This window comes from Bos indicus x Bos taurus, chromosome 3, assembly GCF_003369695.1.
Source record: "Bos indicus x Bos taurus breed Angus x Brahman F1 hybrid chromosome 3, Bos_hybrid_MaternalHap_v2.0, whole genome shotgun sequence".
Lineage (NCBI taxonomy): Eukaryota > Metazoa > Chordata > Mammalia > Artiodactyla > Bovidae > Bos > Bos indicus x Bos taurus.
The window spans coordinates 67,120,796-67,139,656 of NC_040078.1; the positions used below are offsets into that span (position 1 = coordinate 67,120,796).

Here is an 18,861-nt window from a genome sequence, read left to right on the forward strand (position 1 = left end):
ACTAACACAGAGCTCTTGGCATCAGCTGAGATCACCCTTTTAGTGTTTGTTCCAAAGACTCTTGAGTGCAGCCACTTGGGGCTACTTGTAGCCCTCTCAAATTCCCACACACTCATTCATAGAATTCCCTCAGCTGAAAATGGTCTTTTGTCTCTGCTTTGTAGTCATGCTGTAACTCAAATGCCAACCCTTATAAAAACTCTTTCCCAAGTCCTCCTCTGTTCCCACAGTACTTTATATCTCTATATAGAACTTTGCAGCTCAAACCTGGATAAGTTACTTAACCTAAGCCTATTTTCTAAAAAAAAAAAAAAAGTGAATAGTGTCACATGTTGGGTTTTCCAGAAAGCAAACTCTTATATGATTAGTGTGCATATCTTTAGGAATGTTCTTAGGATCACCACTTGTAAGAAAGAGAAGAACTGGCAGAGGGAGAAGCTAAGCTGCCATGGAGTCTTAACAGGATGTAGGTTGTTCTGGAGATGGGAAGATCCACCGGAACTGTTGCAAGTTGAGGTAAGAGGGCTGGGCCTTCCAACAATTTGGAGAGAAATAGTAATGGTCCTGTGTTGATCAGTCATTGGATTTGCCTCTTTGGGAAGTGCTGTGACACTAGGTCCTAGAAAAGGGCCTGTAACTAGATTCAATAAAGGCTTGTTGATGTGTCAATATAGAAATATACTTGCCACTCTTTGTCTCCAACCAGCTGTTATTTTGAGTTGAACTCTCAACTAAAACAAATATAAAAACGCATTTCAATCTTTTAATAACTTTTATTAGCAAAATAAGAGGAGGCACATATCCACTTGACTGAAAAAAGTGTCAAAAGACAAGGTAAATGAAAGCAATGAAGTATTCAGTACCCCATGATTGCAGAAGCTCCAGTTAAACCATTTTCTACCACTGCATTTGATATTTTTGGAATATAATCTTCAAATTACACAGCGGAAAGGAAATTTAGCTCATAAATGGTGAACTTGTCAATGAAACTATCAACTCAAGGTAAGTACTTATCTCCATCAATGGGAATTGGGCCTTTTCCTGCATGCTGACTATAGTTTCTTGAAAAGATTTAGAAAGTGAAAGTGTTAGTCACTCAGTCTGGTTGGACTCTTTGGAACCCCATGGTGTATATAGCCCACCAGGCTCCAGAGTCCACGAAAATCTCCAGGCAAGAATCCTGGAGTGGGTAGCCAACCCCTTCTCCCGGTGAGGTTCCCTACCCAGGGATCAAACCAGGGTCTCCTGCATTGCAAGCAGATTCTTTACCATCTGAGACACCAGAGAAGCCCTTGATATGATTTAATAGAGTATCAAATACTGCTTGGTACCAAACACAGGTTCTGTGGCTATAGCAAAAACAAAACTTACAGAGTCTCTGCCTTTAAGGATCTCACAATCTTGGTGGCTAAGAACAGACAAATAAGGTCTGGAAGTGCTAACTGCCATGAAGAAATGTAAGCAGGTAAGAGTAGCGTTCCAAAATGCTCCTTTGGATAGAATGAGCGGTGGTCTGCGAAGCCTCAGATGTCAACTTCTGAGAAGGTACGTGAAATACGCCTCGCTAAAAGAAATCTGGGAGAAGTGTTCCAGCCAGAGGGAACAGCATAAGCCAAGTCCTGAGCCTGCTTGTTGTAGCAACAGAGGGAAAGCCAGAGGTGAGCGAGGGGGCTATGCGGTCGGATATCAGGTAGGGTGGAGTATATACAACGTAGAAAAATATGTGTATACATTGTAAGACCACAATGCTAAGGAGGGAGGGTGTACAAATCTCTCGAGGCCAGAAATGGTAGGATGAAGCGGACTTCCAACCGCGGCGCTACATAGGGACACCTTTCCTCCTTGGGTAGGACCAAGTTAGACAACAGCAGGGGTTGGTCCGGGGGCCGCCCTTAGAAGACGAACCCTCGCCCTGGGGCGGGGGCGGATGTCGCCCCCGGCCCGCCCAGCCAGCCCGCGCTGCACCGGCTGCGGTTACCAGCAGGCGGTGTACTGAGCGCGCCTGCAGCCGCCGCCGCCCGCCCGTCCCAGCGAGGACGAGAAAGGAGGGGACCGGAAGGAGCCGCTGGTGCTGCGGGAAGTGGCAGGAACGGGAGGCGGGGACCCACCTGGAAGCGCCCCGGCGCCGCTGTTGAGCTTCCTGCAGCGGCGGCCACCAGAGCCAGTGCCGTGGCGGGGGCGGAGAGCGGCCACGGCGACGGCGCCTCCCTGAGTGGCCTGCGGCGCCCAGCCCCGCACGAAAGGTGAGCAGGCGCTCGGGGCACGTGGTGGGGGCCAGATGCGGGGGAGGGAGAATGGAGGCGGAGAGTACTTGGGGATGATCGGCTCTGGGACCCGGATTTGGAACGGAGTGCTGGGAGGGGGTGGGCTGGAGGCTGCCGCGGCGACCGCAGCGGCGGCGGAGCCCCCACGTGGGGCGGGGGTGCGCGCGCACGTGTGCGCGGGCAAAAGGGGGGCGGGGGAGGGCTCTCCGGAGGCCAACGGGCGCGCGCTTGCTTAGTACCGGTCCACGTGACCGGCACGCCAAGAATCCGCTTCCACGTGACAGTCTCGGAGGCTGGCTGAGGCTGGAAGTTGCTGTGTCTCTGTAGTGTAACCGTGATCGTTGCGGGTCTTAGGATTGTTTGCAGGTTTTCTTCTCCACTGGGGGTACGAAGAGAAATATAAGGCGGAAAAGACTTCCTGCCCTTTCTCTGTTTTACACGTTCTCCTGTTTGTAAATGAAGCCCTTTTTAAGTACCGAAATACGGATTTCTCGGTACCGCCATATTGGTTGTAGAGGAAACTCGCGAGATGCTAGGGGGTTTGTATCGCGAGATCTCTTGATTCTCGCGGGACCTTGTTGGCAGAGCAGTTGTCCTGGATGGCGGAGCCCCGGGTTCCGGGGGCCTGGGACTCGCAACTCTTTGTACAAGGCAAGTTGCTAGGGAGGGGCCTAGGGCAAGTGCCTCTTGGTGCCGGGAGACGTGCTGTGTCAGCTTTCTCTAGTCCTGAAGGGAATATACATTGACCCAGTTGAGGCAACACTATCCTCCTCCCCACCCCCCTGCGGGCGCTCCGCCACCTGCAGAAGCGACTGTACCCCTCAGCTCGGGCTCCTTCCCCGCTTAGTGAGAGTTCCTGTTCCTCCGCGGTCTCACTGGAAGTCCGGAGCCGTGCTCGTAGAGACGTGACGATTCCATTGGATACCGTTCCTCTTACTTTCAGACGTTCTTGTCAGTTTTTACCCTTGTTGCCATTTTCTAAAGAATTCCAGACTTGTTAACCATTCTGTCGCTTGTTTCTTCCGCAGTATCTTTCTCCACTTGTCCTCCTCGGACGCTTAAAATAGAGCGCGTTCCGTTTCTTCTCTCTGGGCATCATTTGCTCCCGTTTATTTGCTCATTGATAACTTTCTCATCACTCTAACTTACTTTGTATTTACGATAACTTTTGGCAGCATTTGGAGAGATCCTTTGTATATCCGAACAATATCCGATGACAGAATAAAACCATTCTTTTAATTTTTTGTACGTGCCTATTAACTCATAATTAAAGATCAGTTTTTTTTTTCCCCCAGCAAGATTTTGATCACTGTTTTTATGAAGTTCCGTCTTTGTTGTTCAGGGATGATTGTTTTAGGTTACATATTTCAGGTAATAGTGGAACGTTTTCAGTCAAATTTAAAAGCAAACTTCTTTTTAACTTTGAATTCAATTTTTCCTTGAGTTTGAGGTAAGATTAGCTTTTCTCCAACGTTTTATCAAAGTGAATTTATAGCATAATTTTTTTTAGTATGGATTTATTTAGTATTCATAGTGATAAATTAGCAATCTAATCAGGTAATCATAAGTTTTTTTAAAACTATAAACGTGTTATTTTTCTCTGCATTTAGTACGGAGTAGAATAAAGGGTAAAATACTTCCTGGTACACATTCTTCCAAGTTATCTTCCTCAGTCCTAAAATCTCTGTAATCACTCTCAGCAGTAGCTATGTATTATTCCAGATATTTTCCTTTTTTTTAACGGAGAGGAAGAAATGGAGGGGTGTTGTTTTAAGATAAACTATCACAACATTAGTAATAAGTAAAAAATTTCTTTTTATTTAGTGTTACATCTTTTGACTCATACATACATGCTTCAAAAAATAAATTTTTTTGTTTGTACAGGTTTTTTTTGTATTACAGTTTTGTGAAAATATCTTGAGTGATAGCATTATTTTTACCATAGAAATTTAGTATACTGGTAGCTCTGTACAAAAAGTCCACATGAAATAATATTTAAAGAAATGTTTGTCACTTGAGTTTTACACACACACCGCACACACATGTATGTGTGTGTGTGTGTATATATATATATATATATATATATATATAGGCTTCCCTAGTGGCTCACTGGTAAAGAATCCACCTCCCCTTGCCTGCCAGTGCAAGAGCCACAGGTTCAATCCCTGGATTGGGAACATCCCCTGGAAAAGGAAATGGCAATCCACTTCAGTATTCTTGCCTGGGAAATCCCGGGTTGCAAAAAAATCAGACATGACTTAGGACTAAACAACAACATACATACATACATACATACATACATACATACATACGTACAGATGTGTGTGTCATGCTGCAGGGCATGTGGGATCTTAGTTCCCCACCAGAGATCAAATTGCTGCCGCCTGCATTGAAAGTGTGCAGATATAATCACTGGACTGCTAGGAAAGTCCAGATTTATATATATATATATATATATTTTATATTTTAATAGTTGTGCTATTTATTTACATTTATATTTGTATGTTTATATTTTTCGATACTTATGTGCTATAAATGGTTACTCAAGTGTGTGTATTGGAGTTTTCCAATTTAAAAAGTTACCAGCTTAATAGTTCTGACTATGTACTTTAGTGAGTTCAACTGAAGAGTGCAAGATATATCAGTAGTTCATAAAACAAATGTACATATACTCAAAAGTTGCTAGGCAGCATTTTCTGATAGTTTTTTGTATTTTTCCCTCCAGACTACTAGCAGACCTGTCACACAAAAAAAGTGACCACTCTTTTTGTTCGGTGTGGTTTTCTCTTGTAATAGTTCAAGCAGGAATGTTGGGAATAAAAGTGAGTGTTGAGAGCTGTGATGTGGGAAAGAGGAAAAGGAGATGTGGGGGTGTGTATAGGTTGATACTAAAATGGAATTGGAGAAGTTGCAGAGAAAAGGAAGGATGGTAGAGGGTTATCAGCCATGTTCCCAAAATAGGCAGCTTGTGATGGTGGGAGTGGAGCTTGAGTTGAGGAGAATTTGGAGTCAGTGTGTGAGGCAGTTTTTTCCCCCCCGCTTGATTTTTTCAAACAGGTTTCAGCCCACCCCCCAAATTGTTTGATATCATTTGTCCCCCCCCCACCCCCCTGTCCCCCGGAAAAAATCATCAACTGAAGTTGATGTTTAATTGGAACTCTCTGAATTCTTAACTTAGGTAAAGCCTGTCTTTCATTAAGTAACTTTTGTTGAGTACATTTTATTTTGTTAGAGGTTGGACGTTGTGAAGATGACTGTGGATTCAAAGATGACAATTTTATAGTGACCTTTGCAAAGGTGTTTACACAATTTTGCTTGGGAATTGGGCCTTTGGTGTAGCCAATCCTTGCAATAGTATTTGTTGCTTATTCTTAACGACTTTGTTTTATAAACTGTTTGGTAGCAGATCTTAGAAATTATTAGATTTCTACAGACACTAAAATACCCAAGTACTGGGTAGAAATATACTGAGAAAATTCAAGCAGAAATATATCTTAATATGATTTGAGTTTTGCTTGAGTAAAACTTAGATAACCAAGAAATTTTATTTTCTTTTTTCTCATTTATTATTGTCATAGAAGTCATCTATGAGAGCTAATGAACTTCAGTGATCAGAGGATATTAACAAAAGTGATAATGTCCTCACTTGGAATTTTTTTGTTTAGATATGACACAATGCTAATTTCCATAGACCTGTAACTTTGTAAACTATATAGTGTATTACCTATGTTACATATTAATTATATGAAGAATATACATTTAATTTCCTGTCTTTTTCTGAACCAGTGTCCAAGACAGTTTATAGGAAATTATTTGATCAGAAATATGAAGAAAGTATGTTGTAGGACTTTTTAAAAAAATCTGCTATTTCATATGAAAATTCAGTGTCAATTTAAGTACAAGTCTTTTGATTTTTTTTGTTTTGGTTTTTATTTTTTTTTTGGTTTTTTTTTTTGGCTGTGCTCTTCCCTTGGCAGTGAAAGAATGAAGTCCTAACCACTGGACCTCAAAGGAATTCCAGTCTTCTGATTTTTAAAGAATATGTGATATATATTGTAGTGCAAATTTCTGTAGTTAATACTCTGATAACCACTGTTCAGTTCAGTTCAGTTGCTCAGTCATGTCTGACTCTTTGTGACCCCATGAATTGCAGCACGCCAGGCCTCCCTGTCCATCACCAACTTCCGGAGTTTACCCAAACTCATGTCCATCAAGTCGGTGATGCTATCCAGCCATCTCATCCTCTGTCCCCTTCTTCTCCTGCCCCCAATCTCTCCCAGCATCAGGGTCTTTTCCAATGAGTCAACTCTTCACATGAAGTGCCGAAGTATTGGAGTTTCAGCTTCATCATACAATAAAAAACACAGTATGAATAAATATTTCCCAGGATGTTAAGTCTTGACTTCTAAAAACCAAACGTTATGGACTCTGCTATTTCGTTTGAACTTGTTTTTCTCACTTTTTCGCTTCTTTTTCTTTTCATCTGTTATTTCTCACGTAGGTAATTTTTCTCTAGTCAGAGACAAGTAAGCTGACTAACTTTCCCAGAGGATACTATCAAACTATTCAATTTTTATTATTTTGGAACTCCAGAGTATGTATGTTACAGTCAGTAATTAAACATTTTTTGAGTGATAGTGATTTCTTCCATTTGAAACAGCAGAGCTCTGAGGCTTCAGAATAACTGTAAACAAGTATAATAAGCCTGTGAGTTTTATTCAGGAACTACTTACTGGAATAAATAACAGTTTGCAACCCCAACACAGTTGGTTATCTGATTTTTTTTAGCCCACAGATTGCAAGATTGGCCATTGGAGTTAGGCACACTGACAACTGAAATGTCGTCTTATTTCAAGGCTATTGAAGAAGCTGTATTAAGTATGTGGAACTTTAAAAGGTAGTGTCATTACATGGAGACATACAGTCCTATAATCATTAACTTCCGAGGGAATCACAGTGTTGTAGGGCAGGATAGCACATGGTCTGTCATAGTAATGATGTTAATCGGAAATAAATTTTATTCTATGTACTGTGTTTTAGGAATTGAATTAAGAAATTGATATCTTTTAAGATTTTTATGAGTAGTTCAGTTGCTGAGTAGTGTCCAACACTTTTCGACCCCATGAAGCACTCCAGGCTTCCCTGTCCTTCACTATCTCCCTGAGTTTGCTCAAACTCCTGTCCATTGAGTCATTGGTGCCATTCCAACCATCTCATCCTCTGTCACTCACATCTCCTCTTGCCCTCAGTCTTTCCCAGCATTAGGGTCTTTTCCAGTGAGTCGGCTCTTCATATCAAGTGGCCAAGGTAATGTTGCTTCAGCTTCAGCATCAGTTCTGGAAGTGAATATTCAGGGTTGATTTCCTTTAGGATCGACTGGTTTGATTTCCTTGCTGTCCAAGGGACTCTATAAAGAGTCATCTTCAGCACCACAGTTCAAAAGCATCAAATTTAAGAGTAAATGCTTTCAAAGCTTTGTTAGTAAAAGTGTTTCAGTTTTCTAGCAAATTCACTTAACAGTGATAGTAAGAAGATGGTGCTGCTGTGTATGGACTGTTTTATTTTATTGCTTTTATCTTATTTAATATTTCAAGGGGCTACTTCCCAAGTAACTCTTGGCATTTAATATTTGATAATAGTAGTAATTAACCAATTGGCTGAAGACTAGCACATTTGTTGATGAAGGAATTTTCAGAGCAGATAATTAGAATTTGTAATTGACCTTTCTCTATGAATCAGGTGTATAGTTTTGAATCCTGATGGTAGGTAACACTGAGTCTCCATCCTTAGCACAGCTGAAGGTCGTGGGTTGAGAAGTGTTTATTTCTGTTGATTTTTCTCTCTGGCTTTGCTTGCCTTTTCAGCCTCTTTTTAGGCTTCCCTGGTAGCTCAGTTGGTAAAGAATCTGCCTGTAGTGCAAGAGACCCGGGTTCGATCCCTGGGTTGGGGAAGATCCCCTGGAGAAGGAAGTGGCAAACCACTCCAGTATTCTTGCCTAGAAAATCCCATGGACAGAGGATCCTGACAGGCTACAGTCCATGGGATTGCAAGAGTCGGACACGACTTAAAAGTGACTCAGTCTCTCTTAATATATTAATTTAAACATTATTCTCCCTTTGTTGATAATGATGGTTTGTAGCACTTGATTTAGGAGAAGGCAATGGCAACCCACTCCAGTACTCTTGCCTGGAAAATCCCATGGACGGAGGAGCCTGGTATGCTGCAGTCCATGGGGTTGCGAAGAGTCGGACATGACTGAGCGACTTCATTTTCATTTTTCACTTTCATGCATTGGGGAAGGAGATGGCAACCCACTCCAGGGTTCTTGCCTGGAGAATCCCAGGGATGGCGGAGCCTGGTGGGCTGCCGTCTATGGGGTCGCACAGAGTCAGACATACTGAAGTGACTTAGCAGCAGCAGCAGCACTTGATTTAGGTATTAACTGTATTTGTGTATGTTTTAATGATTTAGTGGCTGGTTTGGGATTTTGAATATTGGGAATTAATATAACCATATTAAATTATTTATGTATTTGTTTCATTATATAAAAATACATCTTTTATATATTTACAGATAAAAATAAATTCATGTCCTGCTTTTAACCTAATTATAGATAACATTTTCCCATTCTCACAATGTCTTATAATCATTATTATAAATGGTTGTATGATGTTCCATGTGTAGATGTATTATTCTCCTTTTCTAATTTTTTTGCGTATATAAAAAGGAATGTGAAGAACATTTATACATAAGGTATTTCATGCATATAGTATCAGTATTATCTCCTAGTACATTACAGATTTAATTTTTAGGTAAATTTTAAAGGCTCTTGAAATACAGTGTCGGGATATTTGGTAAAAGGATCAATTTATATTCATGTTATCATGGCTGTTGCTGTATACCTCAACATTAAATATTATTTAAAAATGTGATGGGGGTAAGTCATATTATACCACTTTTTCCTTAAATTACTACTGAGGTGAAACATGCTTAACAGATACATTTCTTTTGTGAGTTTTTCAGATAAACAAAATTTTAAAATTAATGTAACCAAATCATTAACCTAATTTTGTTTTACTTCTAATCTTATGAAAGTCTTCCTTCTCTGAAAATGTAATAAATAAATGATACTAATTTTAATACTATTTATTTTAGTTTTAGTAACTTTGATTTAAGTAAATTCACTTTCTCAACTGGCGTTGGTGTGAAGAGAGAATGTAAATGATTTTCTGGAAATCGGTAATTGTTTAGTCTATTTACTAAATAGTTTTTCTTTGTTTTGCTGTGTTTCATTTTTGCTTATTAGTATTGCTTTTTAAATGATTCTTACAACGTGTTTAATATCTTTTGCCCTGGCCTCTTTATTGTATTTGTTTTCTTAGTTTTTCAAAGCACTTTATAATTTGAGTATAATAAAAGCTCATTTTGTACAAAACAATGTTTTATAATTCTTTTTCTTGTCAACCAAAATTAGAAATATTCTTTTTCTATATACCAGAATTTAGTAGGATTAAATGAAGCAATTTCTTCTTTCTTGAAGAGATAAAATATGAAATTGCTTTGCTTCCTGGTGGCTCAGATGGTGAAGAATCTGCCTGCAGTGCAGGAGATCTGGGTTCAATCCTGGATTGGGACAGTCCCCTAGAGGAGGGCATGGGAACTCACTCCAGTATTCTTGAGGGGAGAATCACCATGGACAGACAGAGGAGGTTGGCAGGCTACAGTCCATCCAGTTGCAAAAAGTTGGGCACAGACTGAGTGACTAAGCACTACTAGCACTAAGGGTACAAGCAGCTGCAAAGAGAAAAACTACTCTGATAGATTTTGTGGAATTAGAGAAGTAAACTTCTCCAATCAACAATTAGGATGTGTACTTAAGGTATTTCCCTTATTAAATAGTAATACACAGCTTGATATCTTAGCCTTCTAGAATATTTAATTAAAAAAGTGCTCATCAGCCATTATGAGTTCCTTTCTTTTTCAGCTGTTAAGAATGGCATGACAATATGCATTTACTGAAGTTAAATAATCTAAGAAATTTCATGTGAGCATTAGGGCATCCATGCCAAGGAGAACTTTTAAAATATATTTGAAATTCTTATTGTTTACAAAGATGTTTATTTTTTCCTTTATGGAATAATTAAGATAAACAAATACTTTTCTTTAAAAAAGTGAGATTGTTATGCTTATTTATATTTTAAAGCTGTAATGTTCCAAAACTATTGTATTATTAAATATTGACTAGTATTTTCTTTTGCCTTTAGATTAAAGTGGTTACATAAATGCTAGGAAGAAAAACCAGGTTAACATTGTGAGTGTGAAAACATAAATATTTGAAAACAGTATATTCTTTGCTTGGGGGTTACATAAGGAGAATTGCAGGTGAGGAACCGAATGTGATGAAATTTCCTTATAGTTTGGATTGGGATGAGATTTATAGGGATTGGAACATAATTTTATACCTTTTTATTTCTACCAGAATTCTGCTACCCTGCCTAATGGATGAGTTGGGCTTTCAAAGTGGCGCTGAAGTGGTCCAGGAATAGCAGTTGTTAAAAATTGTATTCTGGCACTCACTCACCTCTTTACTAGCAACTTTTTTTTTTTTTAATTGGACAGAAGTTTAAGGAAAGTAGATCCTGCAGTTCATATACACTTTTCCATTAGAAGCAGATATATGTGTTTCATAGAGTGAAATTTAGCTTGGCTGTTTTATGAAGGGAGGAACCAAGATTTTTTCCTCCTGAAAAAGGGGTGTGTGTGTGTGTGTGTGTGTGTATCTTTGTGGGATATATCCACTGATAGCCCCTTAGGGGCTCTGTAATACTTCTCTGCATTAAATCTCTACTCCCCACTCTAAACCTATAATTCTTAATCTGAATGGTCTCTACTAAACTTTAATTTTTAATGTTTTTGTAGTAATATGTTTCATTTCCTGAGGGAGAAATTTCTTTTTTTCCCTCTCTGCTTTTAAATGTAAATATGATTATCATATTAATACACACACAAAGTTCTTGTAAGTGTACAGTTTAATGAATTTTCACAGTGTGAACATAGAACTGTGTAATCATTACTGAGAAACGGAGCATTATCAAAACCCCAGAAACTGTCTTGTGCTGTATTCTGGTTATTAATTCCCCAGGCTGGTAGGAAATCACTATTTTGATACCTGCTAACACAGAATAATTTTGTCTGGTTTTGAACTTTAACTCTCTTTGTAACCGTTTTTATCCTGTTTTGATATGAGTAATCTGAGAAATCCTAGAACTTGATCTAGGTTATATTACCTGGACATCATAACAGTTTTACTCAGACATTTTTCTCATGGCGTTCATAGTTTTCAGAAACTCTAGAAGGGGACATCAAAGAAATGCTTTCTTTGCTTTCTGATTGTATGTTAGACCCTGTTTGTGTTTAAATATTATTTGAGCAAGCAGGATACTTTTAATTTCTGTCATTGATGGCCTTCAAGGATACCTCAGCTGTTTTTTCTTCCCCCTCCTACTTAGAAGTTTTGTTTTGAAAACTTTGGTATAGCATTCCTGACCAGCTAATAGCTTTTTGGACTTTTATCCTATGACTTGGCAGCTTTCTTTTCATTCTTCAAATTCCTTTCAAGCAATGATTCTCATTCTGATTTTTATGACAGCTACCCTGTGGTATCTTCTTATTTCAAAGAATGTGAGTTCCCACCCTTTCCTTTCCCTCCCCTGTCATAAAAAGTCTCAATTTAAGTTTGTCGTTTTACTTTTAAAATATTTATTTCGTATTTATGAACGGTATAACATTGTGGTGTGCAGATTATAAATTGAGTTATAGGCTACTGAAAAAACTGAGTCAGTTATACCTTGTTAACATCCCCTTTCAGGCTGGCTTCAAGTGTAAGTGCAACTTTCTTAAATGGAATTCTCCTTTTGTACTTTATTTTCTACCCTTCCATTTCACTTTATTAATTTCAAAAGAAGGCATAGAAAGATATATTACTGTGGTCCTGCACATGTTTTTCTTTCATGTAATTCCCATGGTTAGCGTGAAAGATACAGTTAATTTCCTTTGTAAATGAATTTTGCTTATTGTCATTCATTAATTGTTAGGACCAGAATATCATAAATGGCCTGTAGCTGTGGAAATTAGATGTTTTTTTCAAGAATAATTTTAAGAGTAACATTGTATACCCTAGTACTCTTTCATTTGCTGAGCTTTTGTTAAAATTAAATGTTATGCAAAAACTTAATTTCTAAAAAAATTTCTTTTTGGCCTGGAGATTTAAATTTAAAATTTTGACTTTGGGCATCATTTTATAGGATAATATCTCATGAAGAGTGAAGGAGAAAGTAAATGACTTTTGTAAAGATTATAGAGTTACCACTAAATTTGAATAAATCTTATTTCTAGTTTGGTCTAAGGCACGTTTATGGGTAGGTACTTTTCTTTCTATAGTTAGCAAAATTTCATGAAGGAAATTTTGATTTGTTTGTAACTACTATAAAGGAGTGGCTCTCAAACTTTAGCATACATCATAATCACCTGGAAGTTTTGTTTTTCTTCTTTAAAAGCAGTACATGGCTGGGTTCAACCCTGAGAGTGTCAGATTTAATAGATTAGGATATCACACTTTGAGAACCAATACTAGGGCATAGTAAGGGCACCTGCATTTAATTTTTTATATAAAATTAAAATTTTTAGACAAATTCTGTTTAATAAAACATTTATTAAATAAACATACTCTGATTGGAACAAAAAAGAGAGTACTTGTGAAAGTATTTTGGCCGAACTATTACTATTGTTGTTACTGTTTAGTTGCTAAGTTGTGATCAGCTCTTGGGACCCATGGCTTGTAGCCTGCCAGGCTGCTCTGTCCATGGGATTTCCCAGGCAAGAATACCGGAATAGGTTGCATTCTCTTCTCTAGGCAATCTTTCCGACCCAGTAATCGAACCTTGTGTCTCCTGCTTGGCAGGCAGTCTTCACTGCTGAGCCACCAGGGAAGCTTTAACTATTATAATAGTAATACTAACTTAAAATTATTGAACATTTGCCATGTGCTAGATACATGTAAGGAGAAGGCAGTGGCACCCCACTCCAGTACTCTTGCCTGGAAAATCGCATGGATGAATGGGGTCGCTAAGAGTCGGACATGACTGAGCGACTTCACTTTGACTTTTCACTTTCGTATACTGGAGAAGGAAATGGCAGTGCACTCCATTGTTCTTGCCTGGAGAATTCCAGGGCCAGGGTATCCTGGTGGGCTGCCGTCTATGGGGTCACACACAGTCGGACACGACTGAAGTGACTTAGCAGCAACAGCAGCAGATACGTGTAAATATTGTATTCATTATCATTTATGCCTCACAACAACCTTGTAATGATGTTTACTGTTATCCTCATTCTGCAACTGAGCGAACTGAAGCAGAGGGATTAAGCATATTGCTCAGTGTCACATAGGCATTGTTCTAGCTCCACTGTATATATTCTAATGAATTTTTTTGTATTACATTTTACAGTGACATTTGAATTTTCTTCTAGGTCTTATATTCAAGGACTGTTTTTGCTAAAACTGTGTTTTATACACAAAAGCAGAATTGGATGTAGCTGTGATTTGAATACTTTGACTTTTAAAAATAGAAATCACTTAAATTTATTCATCACGGTGTTATTTATCCAAACTCTTTGTTTCCCTATACATTTTGTTTTGTGTGCAGTTTTAGTAAGGCAGCTCTTACGTGGTTAGTGTTTCATTTAAAATTATGCACAGTGGTAAGTTCATATACTTAAGAATTGTATTGGTTTATTAAAGAGGATCACAAGTGTAGTTCAGTACTTAGAGTCCCCAAGGTGCTTGAAACTATACTTGGGGTTCATTTCAAGTAAGCATGCATATTTGCAGAATAATAAATCTAAATGATGATGTTAATTTCAAGGTACTAATATAAGAAAGGAACATTTTGGTTACTTTTTTATAACAGCTTATTTTAGGAGGATTTCTGAATTATATTCTTTTTAAGAGTATAGTTCAGTGATTTTTAGTAAATTTACACTGTTGTGCAACTATTTCCACAGTCCAGTTTTAGAACTTTTACATCAATCCAAAAAAATTTCTTTTTCCTTTTTTGTCAGTATCACTTTCAGCTTATTACTGATTTTTAAAACATCAGCGGGTGCGTTTTAGAAGTCCTTTAATGTGGCACTATACTACAGCTTAGTATTAGAAACCTATTTATAAACCTTAATACCTAAATTTTTTTTTAAACTTCCTTTTACAAAATAGAAAAAAAATTAGCCTACTAGCACTTAGTTTCTGTTTACTCTGATCAGTTTACCTGATTGTCGGTATTTAAAGTGATGTGAATGGTAGTGTTTAGGCCTGGGAAGCATTCTTTCATTCACTTAATTGGCTATTCACAATCTAATGTATGAAGAGGGAAAGAGGAGAAGAGAAAGAGAAGATAATTAAGAGAAACTATAGTTCTATAATGATATTGACAAATTTGTACCAAGTTCTGTATGGTGTTTGCTTGGTTTCTGGAAAACTACGGTGAGTGTTTCTGTTGTCTTGATCTGCATTACTCACAAGAATGACAGGTTTTTTTTTTTTTTTTTAAAAGCCCTTTTCTCTACGTGTTTTAAGAATTTTAAGAATTTTTGAGGATAAATGAGTAGCACATTACACTGAATAAGGTAGTTCAGCTACCTGACTTTTTATGTCTCTCTAACCCTGGGTTTTTATGATTACATATAAGATTCTTTTACCACAAAAATGCCTGAAAATTGTGTTTGGCATAACGTGATGGGATTCTTTTAATTAAGTGGACTAATTAAGCAATGCATTAATAATAAAGATTATCAGAACTTTTGATAGATTATTCGCTGGCAGTTTAGTCTCCTGAAGGTTGTAGAGTATTGCTGGTATGAAATTGATTCTGACCAACAAGGAAAAATAGTGAGGTACATATGGAATTAACTGTTACTGAACATTTGTTTTGGGCAAGTGATTACAGTCTCTTTGTGTTGTACCAAAAAGAACATGGAATTGGAATCAGGTGGACCTAGATTTTAAATCCTGGCTCTAGCACTTAGGAACTCTGTGACTTCATGCAAGTAGCTTGTATCTAAGCTCTTGTTTTCCTCAGTATAAATGATGTAGTACTTTAGATTTGCATATAAAGTATATAAGGCACTTGATATAAGATAAAGTGAAAGTATTAGTCACTCAGTCGTGTCTTAACTCTTGCCACCCCATGGACTGTAGCCTGCCAGGCTCTTCTGTCCATGGAATTTTCCAGGTCAGAATTCTGGAGTGGATTGCCATTCCCTTCTTCAGGAGATCTTTCGGACCCAGGGATTGAATCCAGGTCTCCTGCATTGCAGGGAGATTCTTTACCATCTGAGCCACTAAACAACTTGATATAAGATAGGTGTTCAGTAAATGCTATTTGTTGTTTATTGATGTCAAAGTAGAGGCTTAGAGAAGTTTGTTACATGGCTAGTAAGTGACAAATACCTGTCTGATTTCAGAGCCCATGCTTTTCCAAAATACACTATTCTTTGTCTCTTAGATAGAAATGGAAATCAAAGGAATCAAATACTAGTGTCTGTGTTACTTTGGATTTTAAATTATTAGTTAGGAATTCATAGAAAAGCAAGTTTCAAAAAGTTCAGAAAAAAGAGTGACCACTATAGATAGAAGGCACTTACAAATGAAACTATTTTAAAAAATGAGACATGTTATTAAAGTTACACAAAATTTCCAGAGGTGAGAAAAGTGTATGAGTCATTCAGAGAAAATATTGTGACTTCCACTTTAAGTAATTTCTAATGAATTTCAAAAGAAAACATATCAAGAATTCCCATAATACTAATAGTATATAACTGATGGTTAATACAAAAATGTGTCAGGAAGAATGTGGGGAGACTTGAGATCTGAATGAGTTGAAGTTAACAAAAAATGTATAAGACAGCAAGAAGGACTTTAGCTAAATTTAGAGCAAGATCAGTAGGGAAGAAAGAGGTCCCACTGATTAAGGAGATAATATAAATAATGACAATTACTCAAATCCTATTTTACTTCTCTTATATCTAGGAGAATGACTTTCATACTGGAAAGGAGACAACCTTGTTTAAAGAGGAAGCTATTCCATGATTATTATGGGTTGAATAGATTTCAATTCAGTTCAGTTCAGTCACTCAGTCGTGTCCGACACTTTGTGACCCCGTGGACTGCAGCACCCAGGCCTCCCTGCCCATCACCAGTTCGTGGAGTTTACTCAGACTCATGTCCATTGAGTTGGTGATGCCATCCAACCATCTCATCCTCTGTCGTCTCCTTCTCCCGCCTTCAGTCTTTCCCAGCATCAGGGTCTTTTCAAATGAGTCAGTTCTTCGCATCAGGTGGCCAAAGTATTGGAGCTTCAGCTTCAGCATCAGTCCTTCCAGTGAATATTCAGGACTGATTTCCTTTAGGATGGACTGGTTAGACCTTGCAGTCCAAGGAACTCTCAAGAGTCTTCTCCAACACCACAGTTCAAAAGCATCAATTCTTCGGCGCTCAGCTTTCTTTATAATCCAACTCTCACATCCATACATGACTACTGGAAAAACCATAGCCTTGACTAGACGGACCTTTGTTGGCAAAGTAATGTCTCTGCTTTTTAATATGCTCTCTAGGTTGGTCATAACTTTCCTTCCAAGGAGTAAGCGTCTTTTAATTTCATGGCTGCAGTCACCATCTGCAGTGATTTTGGCGTCCCAAAAAATAAAGTCTGCCACTTTCCCCATTTGCTGTGAAGTGATGGGTCCATATGCCATGACCTTAGTTTTCTGAATGCTGAGTTTTAAGCTCACTTTTTCACTTTCCTCTTTCATTTTCATCAAGAGGCTCTTCAGTTCTTCTTTGCTTTCTGCTATAAGTGTGGTGTCATATACATATCTCATGTTATTGATATTTCTCCCAGCAGTCTTGATTCCAGCTTGTGCTTCATCCAGTCCAGCATTTCTCATGATGTACTCTGCATATAAGTTAAATAAGCAGGGTGACAGTATATAGCCTTGACGTACTCCTTCCCTGATTTGGAACTAGTCTCTTGTTCCATGTTGGGTTCTAACTGTTGCTTCTTGACCTGCATACAGATTTCTCAGGAGGCAGGTCGGGTGTCTGGTATTCCTATCTCTTTAACAGATTAAGTCTCCCTTAAAACACCTTTTCAAGGTAAAATGACTTTTGTACTTTCTTTTTGGTTGCACTGCAGAGCTTGTGGGATCTTGAAACAACAAGATCACTATTCCCTTAAGTGACTTGTGGGATCTTGAAACAACAAGTCACTATTCCTTTAAGTGACTTTGTAAACTTGAAAGTAAAATGGAAAACTACTAAAATTAAGTAGTTCCCTGAATAGGGATCGAACCCAGGTCTGAGGCAGTGAAAGTATGGAGGCAGTTCCAATACTTTTTTTTCTTTTCCTGTAATACACTTATATATTTACATGCCTTTGGTTCACATGTCACATGGTCTAGAGATGTTTTCCCTGATGAAGGAGTTTCCAAGGGGCATCATTTACATAGACTTTGCTGTGAGTGATGCTTACAGATGTGGCCCTCTTTACACCAAATAAAATAACACTTCCTTCTTTGACGTTTCCTGGTTTATTTTTCTTCACAGTAATTACCATACTTGATGTTTATTGTTTGCCTGTTTTTATTAAAATGTAAGATCCATGAAGGTTGAAATTATGTTTTGTTCATTGATTTAATTCTCAGCTTGAAACTGTGCCTAGCTTGTGGCTGGTCAGTGATAATTTGTTGAATGAATATATTGTAAAGTATGTGGGGGAACAGTGTTGAGCACTGGGAAAATGCTCTTTGAATGTTAGCTGTTAATAATGATACTGCTGCTTAACTTAATTACATTCTTTGTATTTACACATATACTGGATTTCATTTTATTTTTTAGCACATTACATACCTTACAGAATAAATGTAAAATTTCAACAAGCAGGTTTTTCTTGGATACTTAAAACTCTGTTAATATTAATAAATGAAACTTGGTAAATATAGTGAGTCATAATTTCTCTTAAACATTCCAGTATTGTTTGTTAACCAAACCAAATACTTTTATACTGTTAAAAGACATAAGGCTGAAGTCAGTTACCTTTGTAAATTTTAAAGACTGTCAGATTCTAAAATGTTAAAGTTCTCTTAAGCATTATACAAACTTCAAGAAAAAAAATTATTTTAAGCTTAACATGGAAATACTGATATCATGGGTTGATATACTTAATTTTGCATGCATGCTCAGTTGCTAAGTTGTGTCTAACTCTTCGCACCCCCACGGACTGTAGCCTGCCAGACTCCTCTGTCCATGGCATTTCCCAGGCAGTAGTACTGGAGTGGGTTGCTGTTTCCTTCTCCAGGGGATCTTCCTGACCCAGGGATCAAACTGGATCCTCCTGCATTGGCTGGCAGAGTTTTTACCACTGAGTCACCAGGGAAGTCCATGTTTAATTTTAGTAGTATTCAATTTTAGATCACTTTAAAGTTTAGAGAGTCACTCCAGGGCCTAGTTTTGTTGTTTCAAGCAAGTTAAATTTCTGTGATACAGTTG

The 18,861-nt window shown here is 38.1% G+C and overlaps 1 protein-coding gene across 4 annotated transcripts in view; it reads left to right on the forward strand.

The window, feature by feature from the left end:
• Nucleotides 1-2,072: 2,072 nt before the first annotated feature.
• ZZZ3 (zinc finger ZZ-type containing 3) overlaps nucleotides 2,073-18,861 on the forward strand; it is a 119,305-nt gene continuing 102,516 nt past the window's right edge. For 2 of the 4 annotated variants that reach the window (XM_027536843.1, XM_027536846.1), the window contains exon 1: nucleotides 2,073-2,243. The gene's annotated coding sequence lies outside the window, so the exon portion shown is untranslated. Of the gene's footprint in view, nucleotides 2,244-2,828; nucleotides 2,916-18,861 lie in introns of those variants that run through there. The other 2 variants (XM_027536845.1, XM_027536847.1) reach the window with 1 other exon arrangement.